We start from the raw sequence: 21,770 nt of genomic DNA on the forward strand, positions 1-21,770 counted from the left end.
AATACATGTGTGTCATTCCGAAAACAATTAATTGGTACCAGAGCCATGTCACATTAGGAAAACCAGTGCTCGCAGCATCATTAATTAAAATGGGCTTCAATGAGAAAAATGCAAAATGATATTAAGACCCCATGAAAATCAAATTCAAAACACGGGGAAGAGTCGAAAGACGTTCCTGTCAGGGTTGCCAAATATCATTTAGTTTTAGAAAGATCATTATTTGTTTCTGCTTATTTCATTCATGAAAATTAAGGGGAGATCTTAATGTGTGCTTTTTGAATAACAGTGCAAGTTATATTCCAACATTCGAACCAACTATAAATTAATAAATCAAATATTTTCAAATATTCAGAGATCGAGTCCCATACCCACAGCATTTAGTTCACATACCCCCAAGGGGTATGGATACCCCAGTTAAGAACCCCTGCCCTAAAAAAATTGGAGGCAGAATGTAAATTTATGATGTCATAGGTCACATGGTTCGTCAGGCATCTTGGATTGAAAATTAATAAATTTAAAAAAATCTTCTCCAGAAAGGCTGGACACATTGAGGCAAAAATTCACACACTTTCCCCAAGACATCCTTTCACAAGTTTGTTAATTTCAAATTGATAGGTCACATCGTTTGGCGACCATATTGAATTAACCCTAAAACCTTCAAACATCTTCTCCAGAACGGCTGGTCAGATCAAGGGGAAACTTCACAAATGTATTGCACACGAGCAGTGAATACAAATTTGTTAATTTCTGATTGATAGGTCACATGGTTTGGCAGCCATGTTGGATTGAAGGATATATATTAATTAATGTTTACCCTGGAACCGCTGCGTCTATATATGCCAAACTTCACATTTGTAATCGAGCCGACATGTGAAACGAAGGTTTAAAATTTCAACCTGATCGGCCATGTGGTTTGGCAGCCAGAATTATTTAATTATTTGAATCTGAGAACTTTTAGATGTTTTTTTCCAGAAGGCTCACTGGTCTGCACCTGCATGCATTTCAGGGTACAGGAATAGCAATTCAATTGATACCGACAATGTCCCCAGGAAAAAGAGCAAACTGCATACGTAATAACTAGATTGAACACATTGTGCTATCCGGTTCGTCACTCGTATGTCCCGCGCTGTTTCGAAGCAGGCCTGTATTTGTATCACTATTAAATAATGTTTTCTCTGGAACCACTTAACCTATCGAAGTGAAACTTTGCAACTATCATCTGCAGTAAGTCTCACGTTGTGTCAAATGCGGACGTCTGGGTACCCGGCCATCACTGCCAGCAGTTATAAAGTGGCAGTTCTAGTTAATGTTGAATTTAAAACACGAAACAATTTCCACCGAGTTGATCGTTGTTGTAAAATTGGAATTTAATTAATACAAACTTTCAAACATTCGAACTTGTGTTTTGTTTCACTTGAGTGTGGGTTTTGAGAGTTGATGAAGAACAGCAAGTGAACACAAATATTAGAATAAAATAAACCCTGTGTTAAAAAAAATCGGATTATTCATTGGGAACAGGCTGTTGCTGTGCTCGTAATGACGTCACAATATCGTGCAGCCTTCCATTGTGACGCACAGCCGTTTATCGTGATGCACACCCGTTCATTGTGACGCACACCCGTTCATCGTGACGCACAAAGCAGATTCCACGACCGACTCGTTCACAGCGACAGAAGCAAGTTTTCAATCTCTGACAATGTGGACGCTGATTTGGAGAATTTGTATTTCCTTCTTCGGACTTTTTTTCTTCGGGAATTGTCCAACTGCACCCAGTATGGGAAATGTCTGTGTCCGTGAATCGGACTCGTCCCGGACGATGGATTCTCAAGTCAAAGCGTGTAAGGGGCAACCATGGGAGCATGGGTGGGGGTGAGCGGGGGTTCATGGAGAGAAGAGAAAGTGAACAAAAGGAATGAAAGCACAGAATTACATCAAAAATATTTAATTCACAGTTTTACACTTTGTGAACTGTCACCTTTCATTTGTGACTGCTCACCTTTTACCAATGTGAAGTTTTCATGTCAATCAATTCGGGTTATGAACAGTGATCAGTAAGTCCATGGCCTCACATAAAGATGACTGTGAAAGCAAAAAAAAACCTTAATTTTTTTGGTTAATAAGTTTTTGTAATTAATTGGATGAAAGTGTATTTGTCATGATTTTGTGATAAATTTTTGGCATATCAGAGCAAAGGGATCATTGTGAAGTTCGTTATGTGTGGATGTGCAGGTAAGTTACTATTGTGGAACTCTCAATATTCAAGGCAACTCTTATTAATCAATTTCAACTCATAATTATCCAATGTCCACAAGAAAAGTACATTCAATCAGAGAATATTTATTCACGTGAAATCACAGAATGGACAGGGCATCGAATGAAAGCCAAGCAATGATCTCTGTTGAAGTTGAGTTTACATTATATATTATATATATACACACACACACACACACACACACACACACACACACACACACACACACACACACACACACACACACACACACACACACACACACACACACACACACGTCTGAGGGAAAGTGGGGGAGAGTTGGGGAGGACAGAGAACCAAGAGAAGGAGGGGAGTTTTGGTCATGACAACCCACAACTGACCTTGGCTGGGCAAGTTTTCACACGAGAAAGACATCTCCCAAAGTTTTTCGTACTGGTCAAAAGGTGGCTACATTGATCTTTGGAAAGGCCTGTCACCAGATGACAGGTACTACAATTTGAGATGAAACAGACAGAGAAAGGAGTGGGGATAGAGATGGAAGTAAAGCATCTGGTTACAGGTCCCAGTAAATGTTTGACTATATATATATATATTCCAATAAAATGGGTTCCAGAGAAATGAATACATGTCAGCAATTGAAATACTAAAAAACAGAAGCAATTGACTATAATTCGGATACATTGAATAAGCAGTGCGTCCACAATAAATCCATGTTTAAAAAGGAAGTTTTCCTCCACACCTCCCCCCCCCCTCCCGTGTTGCCCTCGAGGGAAACACATCACAAAATTAATGATTTTACTCAATTGGAAATACATTTCCACGCACGAGTGTGTTCATTCTTTTGGGCAGTCACTTTTTTAGCACAAATCGTAGAGCTCAGTCCATTATCACCATTCCTGTCTGACAGAGCAGGTGGCTTTCGATGCTTGTACAGCTTTGAGCCTGCTTGAGGCTCCAGTTGTCGTTGGCCTTTGGCCAATACAGTAGACGACTACCACTTTGGGCAGCACGGCTGATTCAACACATCCATGCAGGGTTCAGGAACAGAGCAGATGAGTGCAGCAGGAAGAACATTTCCCATAATCAGAACATACTCATAACATTGACTCATGGATTTCCAACTTTAAGTTCTATCTCATCAGAGTCAAAGGACTCAGCTACAGAATCAAAACAGGGAGGTGGTTGCCGGGCCACCATTACTTTTGTTGTCTTCCTTTTTAAACAAGAAACGATCAATGTTGGCAATGTGGTTGGAGCGCATTTAACAAGCACAATAATAATGACAATTCAAAGAAATCCCACAAAAATCCAACCGAACAGAGTAGCTCCCCATCCTCCGAAAATTCCTTCGAGCCATGAATATAGCCAGTCTTGAGTGAAATAATTGTGGACCTTAGCTCCCTCATCCTTCATCTTATCTGCTATACCAGCAATGTTTTCTGAATTATCTGGGATATATGCACAGCATTCACAACCAATTACCGCACAGGTTCCACCCTGTGCGGCCAGGATCAAAATCCAAAGCAACTTGGTTCTGCATTGCAACAGCATGCAGGGCGACTACCTCGGAATTAATAACCACCATACCCAAGGCAGTTTTATTTGCAAGTGACTCAAGCAAGGCGGCTAACTCTGCCAGTCCCACAGATGTTTGGCCCACCCCATAATGAGGTATTCTGATCATAAAGAACAATTCGGTGGATGTAAAACTCCGTTTACTTCGATTTGAGTATTCAAAGGGTGAATTGTTAAGCTGGTGCATGTGTGGTATAATAAATGACAAGTAACAGGATCCGGTCCAGTTAACTGGAAGCCATGGATTGGCTCGATTTCTGCACACAAAATAGGTGTAGGTGTTTTTTTAAGGCCACTTGTGGCCCTATCATGTGATTTTCATCGACATTGTTACTACATTCAGATTTAGCAAACATTCTTTCTCCCCATGCTTCTTGCACTTGGCATAGATTTGTTTTTTTTCCTCATTTGTTCTACCACAAAATATGGAGGTATCTTATTGAAGTTGAAAGTCGGCTTAAACCAGCCACTGAAATTCCGTTGCTGTAGGCATTACTCATCCGCATCGGTTACCACCTGGTCTAACCTGTCCGTTTCCCAATCCTTATTGTGGTGGTCAGTGTTATTATCCCCTTCTCTCCATTCCTTCCATTTAATCCAGTATGCAGAACACTCACTCAGATTAAATGGTAGTGCTCACAAAGGTATTCCACGAACCGCTGAGTGAGGTATTCGAGTGCAGGCCCACAAACTAGTTCTATTAAAAGCCTTAGCATGGTTAAGAGAAAAAGCCAGATAAGTATTTATCCCATATAGTCCGTCTGGGTGCAAATGCGCCCCAATACTCCTCTGCAAATTTGTTCTATTAGAAGCCTTATCTAATCCTACTCCACTTGTCACACCTCGTCGGTTTCTATGTGCAATGCGATTAGCTTGGTGGTTTGTGTGACAAGCGTTTGGCTGAGGAATATATAAATAATTTCCATCATAAGTACTTATGAACAACCATGTTGGCCATATCAACATTATACAAGCCAAAGTCAATAATACACATACACATATAACAAGAGAGAATATTAAAGCAACCCTGAGGTAGCGTTCCACTCGGGGTTTCTTCGGGTGGTGCGCCAGCTTGCAATGTGAGGCGTGAATCCATGCCGCTTTTCCTTTACACTTCACGGCTGTGTGGGTCGTCAGCAAAATCAATAATGGCCCGCACCACCATGCTTGCAGAGAGTTATTTCTCTTATAAATCCTCACATAGACCAAGTCTCCAGGTTTGAAGTTGTGGTAGTCAGTGGTGGCTGGTTCAGGCAAGGCTTGCTTCACCTGCGCATAAAAGGCCCTCACAGCACAATTCAAGGCAATACAGAAAGCCAGCAATGTTTCGTCCATTTGTTGCACATTTATTTCTCTTACAGAAAATGGAGGTGAATGCGGTAGACTCATGGGTCTTCCCATGAGATTCTCATGCGGAGATGAGCCAGTTTTCCAATTCGTGGTAGATGTCATCGTCATGAGAACAATCGGCAGTGCATCTGGCCATTTTAACCCAGTCTGTTCACAAATCTTGGCCAGTTTGTTCTTCAGAAATCCATTGTCTCTCCACTGTACCAGCTGACCGTGGATGGTGAGGGCAGTGGAGGTGTTGTTTGATTTGTAAAGCCTTGCATAACTCCTTCACCACTTCGGCTGGAAAATGAGGTCCTTGATCGCGAGAGATATTACAGGGTATCCCAAATCTCCAGACAAAATCCTTCATCAGAAGTTTAACTACAGTAATTGCATCTGCTTTTCTGCAAGGGTACGCTTCGACCCATTTGGGAAATAAATCTGCCGCTACTAAAACAAACTCATCCACAACACGTTGAAATTTGGATAAAATCAATTTGGATATGGACGAACGGCCCGGAGGGTGCCGGGTGGCCGCCTCGGGCCATTTGGGCCCCCTTACCGGATTGTGTTCTTGGCAAACGTGGCAGGTCCTACAATATTGTTCTGCAATTGGACTAAAGCCCGGGGCAAACCATTGCTTCCCAAAAGAGGCGCACATCCCCCCTTTGCTGGTATGCCCGGCCCCATGCGCAAAGCGGGCAAGCCAGGGTAGCAGACAGAGCCTTTGGTGCCACCACCAGGCAATCGGATGCTCTCCATAGATTAGACTAATCATCAAATTCACATCCATATATTATCCACAAATTCCTCTCTGCTGCACTAACAGCAGTTTGTAAAGTGTTAACATCGTCAAGAGATGGGGTTGCCACTGGTGTTAATGCACATTGTGATACCAGTGGGGCATCTGGAATGATGGCAGCGGCCTTGGCAGCTACATCTGCCCTGGCATTTCCCCGTGAGACATCATCAGACGCAACAGTGTGGGCGTCACATTTAACCAATGCAATTTATTAAGGCAAGAGTATTGCCTGCAATAGGTTCGCAATCCATGTACCATTCTTCACCGGCGCACCAGAGGATGTTAGAAATCCCCGCTCGCGCGCGAAGCGCCAAATTTGTGTGCAGCGCCAAAGGCAGAGCCGGAATCGTTGTAAATTGTCAAAATTTGGCCTTCTACAAAGTAGCATGCATGAATTAGAGCAAACAGCTCCGCTTGCTGAGCGGAGCAGTTCGCAGCCAATCTTCCCTTTTCGATTACTTTGTGATCGGAGCAAACTGCAAAACCCGTCAATGGAGATCCATCTGGTGCCCGCGACGACGAACCATCGACATATAGAATCAACTCAGAATTTTGGATTGCTGTGTCTCTCATATCAGGACGGGGCAAACACGTGCGTGCGATCACCTCCTCACAATCAAGATAAGAGGATCTCCATCCAGTTCTACCAGCAGTAAATTAGCGGGATTCAATGGCGGGCACCTCTAAATCGTGATGTTCGTTGGAGCAGTGAGTGATAGTTCCTATGTCGTTGCTCGAGAGGCCGACAAGTATTGTGTCTGTTTTTAACAGCACGGCTGTGACGGCATGCAGCACCATGAGGATCAAAGTTTGTCCCGCGACGATTGATTCTGTTGCCTTCACTGCGAGCGAAGCGGCTGCCACTGCTCTGAAACAGGATGGGAATCCTTGCGCCACCGGGTCCAATATGGTCCTGTAATATGCGACGGGCCGTAACTTGCTTCCGTGTTTCTGGGCCAGCACACATTGTGCGAAGCCTCGAGTCTCGTTTGAGTATAAATAGAAAGGTTTTTCATTGTCCGGCAGACCCAAAGCGGGAGCAGAGGACAGAGCTTGTTTCAGTGTCACAAAGGCCTTGTCTGCTTCTCGCGTCCAATTCAGCAGATTGGGTGCGCTTGCAGAGCCAATTTCCAGCAGGGGGCGCACGAAGAACGCATAATCAAGAAACCGCTGCCAGCAGTATCATGTCGTCCCGAGGAAAAATCTCACCTGATTCGTGGTAGTTGGCTTGGGCAGTTTCAATATTACAGATATACGTTCTGGAGACACGTCGGGTATCCACCTTCAAAATGTGTCCCAGATATTTTACCTACTCTTGGCAAAACTGCAATTTGGCTTGAGATGCTTTGTGTCCTTTCTCCACGAGGGCCGTGAGTAATGTCAGAGTGTCCTGTTCGCATGCTTCCTTCAACGTCGAGCAGATGAGTAAATCATTTACATACTGGACCAACGTGGATTTATTCGGGAAAACTATGTCATCTCGGTCGTCTCAATGCTCGAGAGAACAGTGTACGGCTTTCAGTGTACCCTTGCGGGAGCACAGTCCACGTATATTGCCTACCTCGATACGTGAACACAAAATAAATTGCAATTTGGGGTCGATTGGGACACTAAAGAAAGCGGAACAGAGGTTGACCACCGTATAATGGGTGGAATTAACTGGAATGCGAGACAAGATCGTGACTGGATTGGGAACGACAGGGTAAGCCGGGATGACGTAGTCGTTTACCGCTCTCAGGTCCTGCACGAACCGCCACGTTAATTTTCCTGGTTTCCGCACTGGTAGAATTGGCGTATTACATTGACTGACTGATTGGGAATAATTGTTCCTTGCTTTAACAGCGCTTCCACTACGGGAGCAATTCCGGCTTCCGCTTCTGGACGCAATCCGTATTGCGGTTTGCGGGGCAGCCTCTTTGATGTATCGATATTGATCTTTCCTGGCTGCATGCTTTTAATTCAACCCATGTCATGAGTGTGGGCTGTCCACAAACAAGCTGGGATCTGTTCTAGGAATCCGGGTAATTTCTCTGACCCCGGTGTTTCTGCAAGGTCAACCATCTCAAACACAGCTTTTACTGTTTCATTGCAGCCTTACCAGCAATATCCGTCGGTCCCCATTTTATTTTCCAGAACTTGCCAAGGCAGAGTCCCTCGACCTGGCTAGATCTTACCAAAGTCGCTCCCGGTACCATTTTTAAGTAGGTTACCATGGGCCCTACGTCCTTTGCTTGGAAACCTCACGCTTCCGCGAAGGTAACATGTAGTGTAACACTGGAAGGTTGATTCTACAGTTTGAATTGCTCCTGTGTCAGACGCACCTCCAGGCCAATTCCTTGCTTCCCAATCCACATTGTTCCCAGTGCTAGGTCAAAGCTTTGGTGTAATTTTAAAATTGTTTCTATCGCAGAGTCGTTATCCCTTCCTTTTGTGTCGCAATCTGCAATGCAATGTAACTGAGTCTGTCCCATGTCCATGTCCATGTGATGTTGACTTACCCAGTCGCACACCTCCAGCACGCTCCTCTCCAAATCAGACACACACAACTGAAAACGGTTAGATGCTTCACCATCCGTCACAGTCCACCGGTATGCAAGATTCTCTGTATTTTCCTGTAATAAAGTCAAGACAGTTACATGCGATTCATTGGGCATATGTAAGTACACACCAAAGGGAGTATACTTCACTGTACAATTTAGCTTACATCGTAAGTCTCTCCCCAACAGATTAATTGGCGTATCGGTAGCCATCAAAAATGCTTCCTGTGCAGATAGAGGTTCAACTTCGACTCGTAGTTGTTCAGACAGTGGAATCGCCAAATCAACGCCTGACACTCCTACAACATTTACTTGCTCCCACGACAAAGGAGAATTCGGAAGGTCACTTTGTCTGATCGCTGATTTAGTCGCTCCCGTGTCCCCAAGAAAAGGAATCTCTCGGCCTTCAATATTGTCAGGCAGTTTCGGTTCGTCACGTGGTTTCGAAGTCAGCAATGGTAATTCTGATGACGTTTCTTCCATTCTCTGTCATTGTATAAATAGGTCGGGAGGGATGGGAACGAGGCAGCTGCCCGGGCTGGTGTCTCTCATCTGTCCTGCCGATGAGGATTTACATCCCGACGCTGGTTCTGTGGCTGCGGCGGCCGAGTCTCCCCAGTCGGTCTATTCGTGCCATAAGCTGGTCCATTTAGGATGTTCGGGTACTCCCTCACCCAGTGATCTGTCTGGCCGCACGCACGACAGATCTCTTTGCGCATGTCTCGGCGCCCACGGCTCGGCCCAATTTAGTGTGAATTTTCATGCACGTCTCCCTTTCGCCCCCATTCCTGGCCCATTCATCTGCGCCGGCATCAGTTTTGCTGTGGTTTCCGTGCTGCATTGTTCGATCAGTGAACTACAATGAGTTATATATGGCAGCATATCCTTTAAGTCTTTAGTTTTTCATCCGATACATACTTGCTTGACTTTGGTTTGTAATTTGGCCACCAATCCGAAAAATAAACGCATGAGCAAACGGAACCCCCTCATTGTCCGCTAATCCAGAGTGATGCCGACACACACTTCGTAAACGTTCTGGAGTCCAGATCAGTGTTTCTCAACCGGGGTTTCCCGGAACCCTAGGGTTCCGCAAGAGGTCGTGAGGGGTTCCGTGAGAAACAGTAATAAATAGGCTAATGTATTTTTGAGTAGTTTTTGCTCGATTTAACATTCGTAATTTTACTATACACGTGCGGCATATTGTTGGAAACTCCTTGGTTATTATAATGGAGGCTTCAACCTCTTACATTATTTTCAATTATAACAACCATCGGGAATGTATTTAACGATGTCTATATGTATGTCGCCAGTGTGAAACCGCCCTCACTTGTTGGTGGATATCCTGTACGCGGCGGATTCGTGTATCATCGAGTGACTGAATCAAGTACGGGACGCGTGCACGGTGTCCATCTATCTTCTCTGTGCTTCCCAGCGCGAAGTCTCTCTCTCTCAAGGTTAGTTCTTCTGTTTACCTTTATTGCTTCAGCTTTATTTGTTTAAGTTTTGTTTATCAAGTTACATGAAGTGTGTTTTTTAATTGTCAAACGGACTCGGGTTGACAAACACTTTAAAAATGACGTTTTTAATTGACCAAGCAGAACAACCCAATTACAAAGCAAGCAGATTGGCGCAATTCAATCAGATTTTTTAGTGGTTTGAAACGTGTTCAAACAGTGAATCGCGGAAACTTGCGAGAAACAACCTCGTGACGTCATCAATGTCAACAAAACAAGAGTAATAGGAGGTTCGACGCAGCTGCGATAGCGCATAAGTCGAATATTTTTTTGTTATTCAAATTTGAATCTGTTGTTGGTTCTTTTTAAATTGTAAATATTTGTCACATGGTTTGATTTAATGCCATGAATTAATTATGATAAGTGAAACAGCTGCTGTTGTCGACTTCCTTTTTCTTCTTCGTTCGGGAGTAAGGATTGTTTTTATTTACATCTGAGATTTGTTTGAAATTACCGTTTTATACCGGCAACGCAGCGATTTGCAAACAATTGGATTGAAGCGGAAAACACTTTTGACAAATAGAAAATGCACCTTTACTTATTGTTTTTCTTTATTTTGCAGAAATATCTGACAGCCCAATGTTTCGATTTTTGAAGAGGAAACATCCAGACAATTCTGATGAAGAATTGCAATCTTCTGATAAATTCCACTGCACTTGTGCAACAACGGGCACAAAAAGGTCCGTCTTTACGATGAAAGATATTTATCAATTGGCTTTACATGGACTGGTGATGCAAGCTGTCCTATTCCACTGTGTCTTGTCTGTGGCAAACAACTTTCAAATACAGCCATGGCTCGAGCAAAGCAGAAAAGACACTTCACAACAAATCACAGTTATATGAAAAATAAAAGTGCTGATTATTTTAAAAGGCTATTGGAATCTCAGAAGAAATGCACGAAGTTCCGAGAGAAATCACAACTTTGACAAACACACCAACTCGGATTTCACAACGAAAAATCTCAAGCTTTCGAAACCTCAAAACTTTCAAAACTTTACTTTGTCACTCAGACCTTGACTTCTGTTGTTTCCCTCCCTCAGGATCTTCTCGAACAGTTTAGCATTTTGCTGAACGAAATGACCCAAGATAACTTTCACAATCTTCTTACAATGACAATGGCTCTCAACATCACGTACAGACATTTTGAGAGCGTGGTTCAGATGAACGTCTGTCAAGCAATTGCCACGCCCAAAAATTCAGCGGCCTATGCAAGTTTAAGCCAACAACTCAACAAGGTGAGGAGCTTTAAACAATGATGGAGGTCACATATCGGAACATCCTGGACTTATCGTACACTTTAACTCTTTTTCACATTCTTATAATCTTCTTCCCACCATGTCACCACCCTGCTTTGTCTTTCACAGATTAAAGTACCAATGGAGGACACACCTGCAACGTTTGAGCCATTTCAGCAATTTTTTCTCAAACAGTGCGAGGAGGAGTTTACAAGGGTCTTGCTGGAACCAGCTGCATATGCGACATCAAGAGCGTTGAAGCCTCCAGATTGGTTAACTTGGCAAAATGGGTGAGAATTCAAAAATTGTCCAAAATGGGAATTTTGATCACACTTCACTGACGTCTTTGATCATTTGTTTTTATCCAGGTGAAAGGGGATGAACTGAGCACCCTCTTGAAATCCAGAAAATTCTCCCGGGGAATCATCCCATTCACTGGGGAGCTCTATAAGCTGGGTGTCGTCACCACCAAGATCATCATGCATATTCTTCTCGAGATAATTGCCTGCATATTCTGTGATAATATCATGATAATTTCATGCATATTCTGACACGCGACTCTCGAGATAATGGGATAATTTCATTTCCTTTCCCTGTCGAGGCTGGAGTGACCCAAGGCAATGTTCTGGGCCCAGTCATATTCCTGATCTTCTGACTCTGGAAAATCCCCTTCATCTCATCGGTGATGACTCAACCTTGTGCCATAACATCCCTGATCCTTCAGACAGGCAAGGGCTGCAGCCATCGCTTAAAACCTTCATAGAATCACGAGCTGGTCAAGCACTTGGAATGTCTTTCAATCCGGACAAATCCCACACTCTCACAATGTCTCTCCGAAAGGACCATCTGGCAAACCCTCCTGTCTCCTCCCAATTCCCACATTCCCAGATCACAATCCCACAACAAATGTAAAATGTCAAAAAAAAAACACTTCACAGCTGTCAGGGGAGAGAAATACTTCATTGAGCTGTGGCTGAAGTTGACGTGGCATCGTCGCACAAACCCCTAATATTTCCCTCTCCAGCTCTCGATCGATTCTCACAACTCCATGCAGAACGTGAGTGACATTTGAATCGATGGCTTGACAAGATCCGTGGAGCAGCAATCCCTGTGTGACCGTTTTCAAGGTGAAGAGAAACAGCCCAACTCTGTGAACATCCATTACCTGGGTGGCTCGAGGAACTTCAGATGATTACCTTTCTGTGATGGTGCCGTATTTAGGGAGTTGCAATGAAAGTAAGATGTGTTGACGACGGTGGTTGTTACAGTTAATGAAGTTTTTTATTTTGGAGAAAAATGAATAAACCGGGAATTTTGGTCAAACACAACTTCTGAAACATACCTTCTGAAGGTTCACCGACTGATCATTGTTGATTCACAGTGAGGTAAACGTACATCAAGAACCAGTCTGTGTTATAATATGCTTGTTCTTCTGTCCGTCCATCCATGTGAAACGCTCATCCACACCCATTGGTTGGACAGCTGGCCTCCTGACTCCCCCCACAAATGCAACCTGAAAAATTATACGGCCATCATTTTGGTGATATGCGACGCCAAAGACCGTCACAGCTGTCAAATTCACAATCGTTATGCCCTCCCTACAAGTTTTGCCTTCAGTGTCAAACGACGAAAGTGACCGTGAAAAGGAACAGCAGAAATAGTGAGTGCAAGGGGGGGAGGGAGGGACACCAACAGCAGATTTCAAAGCCTAGATAGAGGCAGACCTGGACAAACAATGGGTGTGGGGAGGAATTGGGGGAAGCAGAGAAAGAGTCTCGGCTATTGTGAAAAGACGTCTGTGTTGGGTGAAAATTAAAAATGCATCTTCTTTGCTCAATCGGCCTTGAATGAGCAAAAATAATGATTTTTTTTCTGCTAATCATCCTCCCAATCACTGACAGGCCAATGCTGCAGGAGAAGCTCAGGGTTCTGGGTGAAACAGGCTTCAGTGGACATGAGATTTTGACTTCTTTCCAGTGTGCGGTGAGTGGATTATCATGAATGAAATTATCATGCAAGATAATACATCTTGGGTGAAACAGGCTTCAGTGGACATGAGATTTTGACTTCGTTTCAGTGTGCGGTGAGTGGATTATCATGAATGAAATTATCATGCAAGATAATACATCTGTTGCCTGTTGAATACAGTTGGAAAGGAACTTACTTCTGACGTGACAGCAAACATGGTAGATATTATATTCTGATCTATAACAGACATGTTCAATTCCACTTGAGATATTCATCAAGATCCATCACACAGGTTTTCTTGTCGATAACTTCCCAATTATTTTTGTTCCTCAACAGATGGATGAATATTTCCACCATTTGGAGTCGATTGTGAAAGAAGGAAAGTTGTCGGCTCACATTCTGTTCATATTGCGACGATTTATATTTCACCGCAAGGTAAATGCTTCACTCTAGATTTTTGAACCGCAATAACCCGCCACAGACATCTGGAGACAGTATACAGGGTATCCGTGTCAACCCATGTCTGACATCTCTTTCCTTAAACAGTGCAACTGGGTTCCATTGAGAAAGTGAAGATCCCTGATCACCAGCCGAAAAAGGGATCTGAATATGTTGATCAGCACGGTGGAAGACCGACATGATTGTCGGTCGTGTCTTCTTCGTCCTCGATGGGCAGCGCCGTGGGCACGAAAGCTGGAACAGGGCGAGGCCACATATCCGACTGCACCCGTCGTCCTCCAACTCCACAGGGGCAGCTCGCTGTTTTCTTTTCCCTTTACCTTCGAGCCTCACGGGCATCTGCATCATTACCTGGACCAGATGATCTTTTAGGTTTAACAATCGTATCTTTTCGGTTCGATCTCTGCATTCTTGCGCATATATACATACATATATATATATATATATATATATATATATATATATATATATATATATACATATATATATATATATATATATATATATATATATATACATATATACATATATATATATACATATATATATATATATATATACATATATACATATATACATATATATATATATATATATATATATATATATATATATATATATATATATATATACATATATATATATATATATATATATATATATATATATACATATATATATATATATATATATATATATATATATATATATATATATATATATATATATATATATACACATATACACATACATATATACATATATACATATATACATATATATATACATATCTTCTTCTTCTTCTTCTTCTTTCGGCTGCTCCCGTTCGGGGTCGCCACAGCGGATCATCCGTATGATCCGCATAGTGATTTGGCACATGTTTTACGCCGGATGCCCTTCCTGACGCAACCCTGGTCGCCTCTTACGACACAGGGGTATGGTACACCTATTTTAACCGGGGTATACACCGGCCCAGTACACTGGTACTCATTTCGCCGACCTCGGAAGGATGACAGGCTGAGTCAACCCCCTGGTGTATTAATTCAGTGGCCCAACGGGGCTTGAACTCAGGACCTCTTGGATCCCAAGCCGCTGCCCGAACCATTGCACCAACACCAGGCTCTGTGTGTGTATGTATATGTGTGTGTATATATATATATATATATATATATATATATATATATATATATATATATATATATATATATATATATATATATATATATATATATATATATATATATATATATATATATATATATATATACACATCTGAAGCAAAGTGGGGAAGAGTTGGGGAGAAGGAGAGAGAACAAATAGAAGGGGGGGAGTTTTGGTCATGACGCTGGACAACTGACCTTGGCTGGGCAAGTTTTCACATGAGAAAGACATCTCCCAAAGTTTATCGAACTGGTCAAAAGGTGGCGACATCGATCTTGGAAAGGCCTTTCACCAGATGACAGGTACTTCAATTTGATACGAAACAGAGACAGAGAAAGGAGTGGGGGATAGCTGGAAGTAAAGCATCCGGTTACAGGTTCCAGTAACTGTTTGACTATATAGGTTCCAAAAAAATGGATTACAGAGAAATGAATACATGTCAGCAATTGTGACACTAATTAAGCAGAAGCAATTGAAGATAATTTGAAACAATCAATAAGCAGTGCATACAAAATAAATCCACAATAAATCCATGTTTAAAAAGGAAGTTTTCCTCCCCATTACCCTCTGTGTATGTGCAGGTAAGTTGCCCTCTGTAGATGTGCAGGTAAGTTGCCCTCTGGAAATGTGCAGGTAAGTTACCCTCTGTAGATGTGCAGGTAAGTTACCCTCTGTAGAAGTGCAGGTAAGTTACCCAATGGAGCTGTGCAGGCAAGTTACCTTCTGGAGATGTGCAGGCAAGTTACCCTCTGGAGATGTGCAGGCAAGTTACCCTCTGTGGATGTGCAGGTAATTTTCCCTCTGTGGGTGTGCAGGAAAGTTACCCTCTGTGGGTGTGCAGGAAAGTTACCCTCTATGGATGTGCAGGAAAGTTACCCTCTGTGGATGTGCAGGAAAGTTACCATCTGTGGATGTGCAGGTAAGTTACCCTCTGTAGATGTGCAGGTAAGTTACCCTCTGTAGATGTGCAGGTAGGTTACCCTCTGTAGAAGTGCAGGTAGGTTACCCTCTGTAGATGTTCAGATTAATCATGCAGATTGTAGACCACACATTGCTTCATCATCAATTCTTGGTGAAGGCCTCCACTGCTCATCAAACACTCAATTCAATCATCACGTGTTTGGGAGCACATCATCACAGTTCATCCGTAAAGTGTCATTGTCCTCATTTTGCAGTTCAATTGATGAACCAACAAACGTCATGAATTGTTGTTTTTTTGAATATCTCGGTGAAGGATAGGATAAAGGGTAGAGAACAGGGGCCTTTTTGTAGTGTCGGGCAGAATCCGAAGATGGGATCCCATTTCTTTGAAAGGACCACAAAGAGGCTTAGACAGGACAGAAAATCTAAAAAGACACCTGATAAGAAGGGTTGAGGCATTTCTTGTTAAAAGTTGGTAACAAGTGTTTTTAACCTAATTCAAGTATGCTGAATTCAAAAATGCTTGTTACCAAGCTCAATTTTGACTCTTTGTTGTTCAAATTTACATTTTAAAGTTGGTACCAAAATTGCCTCGTCAGCCCGATAATGTATTTTCTTTATCATATTCCAGCATGATCATCCTGCAATTTTTTTTCACTTCACAAATTACCTGCCGTTAAAATTGTTGTTTGGGTTGTTATTTCTAACATTGTATCAGAACAATCAGCAACATTGTGACATGTTGATATGTTCCAAAATGCGAAGATAGCATTTGATTTGTTAGTGTTAGGGTTAGGGTTAGGGTGAGCTGCAAAATCTCTCCAGTGGTTTTAACTGGATCAGTGAACGTCAGGATGTATTAGATATGGCTCTGTTTATCAGCTGGTGCTTGTTAAAGATTCATTGGGATTTTCTCAAAGTGCAGACATGTGTTGGACCAATGAACTAGCCTTTTTAGAAATAGCTTGTGAATTGTTGTTACCTTTTTTAATCAGAAGGTAACATATTTGTTACTTGTTTATTATATTTTATAAAGTATTTTATTTTAGATTTGGAGATTTTCAGATTTTGGAAGAATGCAGCACCATGAACATCAACATGCTTTCGTTAAGTTTCAACTGAACTGATCTGTTTTGCATGGAACAATAGGTAATGAAATTTGTATTGATATTCTGAAGTTTGGAGAATTGACTGCTGCCAATGGTTGATGTGATGATGTCAAGTTCCCTGATATTCAAATATAACAATCCTTAAGGAATTCTATTTAAGATAGCTGACGTGAGGCTCAAGTTTTATGATATTTAAACATTAGCATACCTAAGAAATTCTATCCAAGATAGATGATGTGACACTCAAATTTTTAAAATATTTAAACATCATTACAATTAAGTATTTCTATCCAAGTTGGATGATGTGAAGCTCAACTTTGTGATATTTAAACATAAGTAAATTAAAATATTCTATCTAATGTAGATATCATTTTCAGGTTGCAATTAATGTGTAATGGTTCTTTTATCTTTCACAGATAAACGATGGAGCCAGTGTTGAGCCTCAAGTGACCTCGTGCTGTTACACAAAGTCTCTGTATCCTGTGCCAAAAGACACAAAAGAAAGCTTGCGAGAGGCTGGGGAGCAAGGTCTGAAGAACCTAGAAACAGCAGCAAATACTCGAAAGAAGCTCCGAGATGACAAAAACAGGGATGCGATTGACAGGGTTGAGTCTACACTACATTCCAACCCAGATTCAAATGTGTGGCAAAGATGTTGCTTTGCCGTGCTCACAAATAAAGGGAAGATTCAGTGCCTACAGTCTTCTCGAGCTCACTCATGTGGTGCATCATCCAGTTATGACACAGTCAACACCAGAGAACAATGTCCCAATGACATCAGAGTCACTCCTGCGCCATTGTGTTGGGTCTGTTGATTGGATGAAATGTCTTTTCTGCCAGAAGGATGCCACCAAACATAAATTGGTTGCCATATAAACACTGAAAATGAGTACCCAAATTATGGAAGCTGCCAAATTTGACCCCATTATCCATGTCAGTGTGTCAAATGTCAATGACCTTATTGCAGCAGAAGGCAAGTACCATTTGAACTGTTATATAAACTTTACAAGATCAACAGCAAAAACAAAAGACGCCAGTCAAACATTAGACCTTGCAATGGTGTGGCTTTGTGCTGAATTACAAAAATATGCTGACAAAGGACAAGTGTTAGATCTCAGTGATGGGTGGAATCATTTTTGTTCCTTGGCACAAGAAGCTAACATTAGTATTCCACCATCTTATGCCAGTCGAAGGACATCATTTAAAGTAAAAATAAGTCAAAAACTTTATGATGTGCACCAGTTTGTACCACTACGCCATGGACCAACTGCCGACAGGACCACTTTACTTGTGCCAACTAAATATTCTCAAGTACCACTTCTGCAGATGGAAGATTTGACTCATAATGAAGAACTTCATATGCCCTTGTATCAGCCTCAAGATGATATATTCCACTCATTAGTACATGTTGCACTAAAGATCAGAGGAGATTTCATGACACAGCCAGGTTATAAAGGATTTGAAGTCTGAAGATGCTGCATTTGCATGCATACCTGAGTCTTTGTACATGTTCTTGCATTTATTGTATGTGGGTCCATCTGCATTAGAATCTGAACAGGAAGACCAGGATCAGCAAGCAAAAGTTCACTCCAAAGTTTTAAATGTTGCACAAGACATCTTGTTTGGAGTCAGCTGTGGCAAGAAATGGACACCAAAACACATTGGACTTGGGAATGCCCTGCACCAAGCAACAAGGTCGAAGAAGCTAGTTAAGCTCTTTCACAATGCTGGTCATATCGTCAACTATGAGTCTTTTTTTGTGATAGACACAGCTCTTGCAGAACATACTCTGAAAAACATTGACCCAGACAATGGTGCAGTTGTTTCCCGCAATTTGGCTCTGGACAAGTTTGTCCATTTCACAGCAGACAATATCGACATCAACAATTCATCACTGGATGGAAAAAACACGTTCCATGCTACTCAGATGGCAGTTTGGCAGAGAGGACCTTCCACAGACAAAAAGTCAAATGACCTTAAGCCACCTTAAATGACCGAAGATGACTCTCCCACGAGATGTTAATCCAGGCAGAGGATATAGTCCAGCGCATTGGCCAGCCCAACTCTGTGAACATCCATTACCTGGTGGTTCGAGGAACTTCAGATGATTACCTTTCTGTCATGGTTCCGTATTTAGGTAGTTGCAATGTTAGCAAGATGTGTTGGCGACGGTGGTTGTTTCAGTTTCTGAAGTTTTTTATTTTGGAGAAAAAATGAATAAACCGGGAATTTTGGTCAAACATACCTTCTGAAGGTTCACCGACTGATCATTTTTGATTCACAGTGAGGTAAACGTACATCAAGAACCAGTCTGTGTTATAATATGCTTGTTCTTCTGTCCGTCCATCCGTGTGAAACGCTCATCCACACCCATTGGTTGGACAGCTGGCCTCCTGACTCCCCCCACAAATGCAACCTGACAAATTATACGGCCATCATTTTGGTGATATGCAACGCCAAAGACTGTCACAGCTGTCAAATTCACAATCGTTATGCCCTCCCTATAAGTTTTCCCTTCAGTGTCAAACGACGAAAGTGACCGTGAAAAGGAACAGCAGAAATAGTGAGTGCAGCGGGGGACACTAACAGCAGAGTTCAAGGCCGAGATAGAGGCAGACCTGGACAAACAATGGGTGTGGGGAGGAATTGGGGGCAGCAGAGGAAGAGTCTCGGCTATTGTGAAAAGACGTCTGCGTTGGGTTAAAATTAAAAATGCATCTTCTTTGCTCAATCGGCCTTGAATGAGCAAAAATAATGATTTTTTTTCTGCTTCATCATCCTCCCAATCACTGACAGGCCAATGCTGCAGGAGGAGTTCAGGGTTCTGGGTGAAACAGGCTTCAGTGGACATGAGATTTTGACTTCTTTCCAGTGTGCGGTGAGTGGATTATCATGAATGAAATTATCATGCAAGATAATACATCTTGGGTGAAACAGGCTTCAGTGGACATGAGATTTTGACTTCTTTCCAGTGTGCGGTGAGTGGATTATCATGAATGAAATTATCATGCAAGATAATACATCTTGGGTGAAACAGGCTTCAGTGGACATGAGATTTTGACTTCTTTCCAGTGTGCGGTGAGTGGATTATCATGAATGAAATTATCATGCAAGATAATACATCTGTTGCCTGTTGAATACAGTTGGAAAGGAACTTACTTATGACGTGACAGCTGACATGGTAGATATTATATTCTGATCTATAACAGACATGTTCAATTCCACTTGAGATATTCATCAAGATCCACCAAACAGGTTTTCTTCTCGATAACTTCCCAATTATTTTTGTTCCTCAACAGATGGATGAATATTTCCACCATTTGGAGTCGATTGTGAAAGAAGGAAAGTTGTCGGCTCACATTCTGTTCATATTGCGACGATTTATATTTCACCGCAAGGTAAATGCTTCACTCAAGCTTTTTGAACCGCAATAACCCGCCACAGACATCTGGAGACAGTATACAGGGTATCCGTGTCAACCCATGTCTGACATCTCTTTCCTTAAACAGCGCAACTGGGTTCCATTGAGAAAGTGAAGATCCCTGATCACCAGCCGAAAAAGAAGGGACCTGCAGATGTTGATCAGCACGGTGGAAGACCGACATGATTGTCGGTCGTGTCTTCTTCGTGTCGCAGTTCTGTCCATCACGGCTGCTCACATGGTGGGCGTCACGCTCTGCCGCCGACCTCATTATTTTTGCTGAGCTCTTCCCGAACCCCGAAGTAAGTCTTTAAATGGCATAGCAATGTGTTCGATGACATCTGCTGTGCCCAAGGCTGATTTTGGAAGACAGAACGAGAGTTGCATTCGAATCGATGGCTCGACAAGATCCGCGGAGCGGCAATCCCTGTGTGACCGTTTTCAAGGTGAAGAGAAACTGCGTGTCGCAGTCCTGTCTATCACGGCTGCTCACGTGGTGGGCGTCACGCTCTCCGCCACCGACCTCATTATTTTTGCTGAGCTCTTCCCGTACCCCGAGGTTAGTCTTTAAACGGCATAGCAATGTGTTCGATGACATCTGCTGTGCCCAAGGCTGGTTTTGGAGGACCTTTTAATCTGCTCCAGGAATGGTGCTTTGCAGTGATCCACAGAAAATATAACGTGGAAGTCTTGTTTTGTGCTTCGATGTTTGAACAATTGCGTTCATCGTTGCATCGAGGGATAACTCAATCATTCATGTTCATTTGGAAGTAATGCATCCTGAGATGATTCCCCCTGAGTTTTTTGCTTGGATGCACCTTCTCAACCCCCTCATCTGGAACTGTTTTCATGCTCCCCCTTTCTCCTCTCCCACGAGATGTTAATCCAGGCAGAGGAACTTCAGATGATTACCTTTCTGTCATGGTGCCGTATTTAGGGAGTTGCAATGTAAGTCAGATGTGTTGGTGACGGTGGTTGTTACAGTTTCTGAAGTTTTTTTATTTTGGAGAAAAAAATTAACAAACCGGGAATTTTGGTCAAACATACCTTTTGAAGTTCACCGACTGATCATTGTTGATTCACAGTGAGGTAAACGTACATCAAGAACCAGTCTGTTTCATAATATGCTTGTTTGTCTGGCGTCCTTCCGTGTGAAACGCTCATCTACCCCCATTGGTTGGACAGGTGGCCTCAGGACTCCGCCCACAAATGCAACCTGACAAATTATACGGCCATCATTGTGGTGATAAGCGACGCCAAAGACTGTCACAGCTGTCAAATTCACAATCGTTATGCCCTCCCTACAAGTTTTCCCTTCAGTGTCAAACGACGAAAATGACCATGAAAAGGAACAGCAGAAATAGTGAGTGCAAGGGGGGTGGGGAGAGAGCACCAACAGCAGAGTTCAAAGCCGAGATAGAGGCAGACCTGGACAAACAATGAGTGTGGGGAGGAATTGAGGGAAGCAGAGGATGAGCTCGGATATTGTAAAAATACGTCTGT

General features: G+C 42.5%; 1 protein-coding gene across 4 annotated transcripts in view; it reads right to left on the reverse strand.

Annotated features, from left to right (window-relative positions):
* Positions 1–21,770, reverse strand: part of LOC147023943 (uncharacterized) — a 209,820-nt gene that overhangs the window by 82,776 nt on the left and 105,274 nt on the right. The gene's annotated exons all lie outside the window — the stretch shown is intronic.

This window comes from Eptatretus burgeri, chromosome 7 (genome assembly GCF_056783735.1).
Source record: "Eptatretus burgeri isolate ZD-2024b chromosome 7, Ebu_testis_v1, whole genome shotgun sequence".
NCBI lineage: Eukaryota > Metazoa > Chordata > Myxini > Myxiniformes > Myxinidae > Eptatretus > Eptatretus burgeri.